This window comes from Gekko japonicus, unplaced genomic scaffold (genome assembly GCF_001447785.1).
Source record: "Gekko japonicus isolate JY-2015 unplaced genomic scaffold, Gekko_japonicus_V1.1 scaffold513, whole genome shotgun sequence".
Lineage (NCBI taxonomy): Eukaryota > Metazoa > Chordata > Lepidosauria > Squamata > Gekkonidae > Gekko > Gekko japonicus.
The window spans coordinates 804,149-807,027 of NW_015171519.1; positions in this window are offsets into that span (position 1 = coordinate 804,149).

Consider the following 2,879-nt stretch of genomic DNA (forward strand, 5'->3'; position numbering starts at 1 on the left):
TTTTCCTTCTCTCTGGTGGAGGAGGGCAGGGTTGCCAGATCCAGGCTGGAAAACTCCCAGAGATTTGGGGGTGGAGCTTGGGGAGGACAGAGACCTCAGTGGGGCACAATGCCACAAAGTCCACCACCCTCCAAAGCATCAATTTTCTCCAGGGGAACTGATCTCCGTAGTCTGGAGATGAGCTGTAGTTCCAGGGGGGTCCCCCACGTCCCACCTGCAGGGCGGCATCCCGAGGGGGGAAACTGACAAAGGACAAACCAGGATCAAACCAATCGCCCCGCTTTTTTGAAGCACAGGAAGGGGAAAAATTATTATAAAATAAATCCTTTGTATCATGCCCAGAGAGCCAATACTTGGGCTTTGTCCTGAGTCCCCAAGGGGCCTGGGATTGCCAATATGGTGTAGTGGTTAAGAGTCGGGACTCTAATCCGGAGAACTGGTTTTGATTCCCCACTCCTCCACATGCAGCTGCTGGTGTGACCTTGGGTCAGTCACAAGTTCTCCCAGAGCTGGTCTCTCAAGGGCAGTTCTCGGGAGAGCTCCCTCAGCCCCACCTCTCTCACAGGCAATGCTCCCTCTAAGCTGTGGAGTCTTGTGAGCGAAAACTCTACTTCGTGAGCTACCGGCTTTAAAGTTGTGAGCGAGCGATTTGGCCGCTGCATAAGTTAGTTTGCTCTGGAGCCACCCTTCCTGAGCCAAGACAAAAATGTGTGGGCTGGAGGCTAAAAAACGGCGAGCTAGCTCACTCTCACTCAGCTTAGAGGGAACACTGCTCACAGGGTGTCTGCTGTGGGGAGGGGAAGGGAAAGGTGGTTGTAAGCCGCTCTGAGACTCCTTCGGGTTGTGAAGGGCGGGGTATAATTCTAATTACTTCTTCTCCTTCTCCATCTCCTTCTTCTTCTTTGTAATGCTTTCCTTTCCAATGTCCTCCTCTCTTGCTTGGAAAGACAGGGCCAGTTCAACTCGGTCCAATATGCTACCAGCCCACGCTCGGCCTTCACAACCGATTAAGCGTCTCCCTTCCACAGCCTTTGAGAACCCATCTGTGTAAAGGTCACTGGTGCGAGCTGCTCTCTGCTGACTCCCAAGCCCAAAGGGATCTGAGCCTGGGCGAAGGAATTGGCATTGGGCATGGAGGCTCGGCATAATATCTATTTGCACATTTAAAACATCTGCCCTTGAGAGAACAGCTCTGAGAGAACTTGTGACTGACCCAAGGTCACACCAGCAGCTGCACGTGGAGAAGTGGGGAATCGAACCCGGTTCTCGCAGATTAGAGTCCGCAGTCCTAACCACTATACCAAACTGGAAGGGCAAACTGAAAGGGGAGGGCAAAGGACGCAGTTGTTCCCCTCCCCCTCCCAAACCAAGTCTGTCTCTCTTTTAAAAATAATTGCATTCCGTTGTGGTTTTTTTGAAAAACGAAGATCACAGACCCGCACGGAACGTGCCGTTCCGCGCCAAGAAACAGAAAGGAAAGATTCTTTCCGGAAGACGCCACTCCGTCACCTCTGCTTATGACAATCTGATCTGTGAGGGAAGCAAGCGGCCTGGACACGCAAATCCATTTCACGGTTCACGTGCCCGGTCTGGCTCAGGCCTCGTCTCTCCTGCGAGGCACACCGGGGCACTATGGCAACCGGCTCCTTCGCCTTTTGCACCCAGGCCACGGGAGAGAGCCATGTTTCAGGGCAGCTTGTTTCTGACGTCCGCAATTAGGCGGCTTCCAGCTCGTTAAGTCTTTTAGCTTCAAAGGGCAGGCCCGGCTGATCCGTCATCTGCGATCTCGGCCATTATGCCAGTACTAATGAGCCCTCTTTTGTCTTTGGGCTATGCCAGGGCAGGGGGAGGACTGCGAGATAACGTCTCAAGAAGAGGCAGCGGTGCATAGTGGTTAGCATTTCCGACTGGGATGGGAAAGGCCTGAGTTATAGAACTGCAACGACTGAGGGGGTGACAAGATCGAGGTTTACAAGATTCTGTGTGGGAGAGAGCAGGCAGAGAAAGAAGTCCTTTTCTCCCTTTCTCACAAGACAAGGGCTCGTGGGCACTCCGTGAAATTGCTGAGCCGTCGGGTTAGAACGGATAAAAGGAAGTCCTTCTTCACCCAAAGAGCGATTAACACTTGGAATTCACTGCCACAGGAAGTGGTGGCGGCTACAAGCATGGACGGCTTCAAAAGGGAATTAGATAAGCATCTGGAGCAGAGGTCCATCAGTGGCTATTTGCCACAAGGTATAGATAGGGACTGGGGCAAGGGATGCTCTGTCTTCTTGGTGCTTGGGGGGGTCAACAGTGGGAGGTCTTCTAGTGTCCTGGCCCCACTGGTGGACCTCCTGATGGCACTGGTATTTCTGGCCCCTGTGTGACACAGAGTGTTGGACTGGATGGGCCTTTGGCCTGATCCAACATTGGCGTCTCTTATGTTCTTATGTACCTCCCTCACAGGGTTGTTGAGAGTGTCAAAGAGAGGAAGGGGTGACAGTGGGGTTGCCAGTTTCCAGGTGGGGGCTGGAGTTCTCCCTCTATTACAACTGATCTCCAGGCAACAGAGATCAGTCCACCTGGAGAAACTGGTCCCTTTGGAGGGTGGACTTTATGGCGTTATGCACCACTGAAGTCCGCCCTCTTCAGTCTGCACCTCTAAAATCTCCAGGAATGTCCCAGCCCGGAGCTGGCCACCCAAGGGGACAATGTGTGCTCTCCGGTGTTCCTTGGAGGGGAAGGGCAAGAACAAATAAAAAGGGTATCTCTGGATTTCCAAAGAAGACAAAGCCTTAGAATGTCAGAAATGTCAACCAACTTCTCGGTCAGAGATTTGGGATCTATCTATCTATCTATCTATCTATCTATCTATCTATCTATCTATCTATCTATCT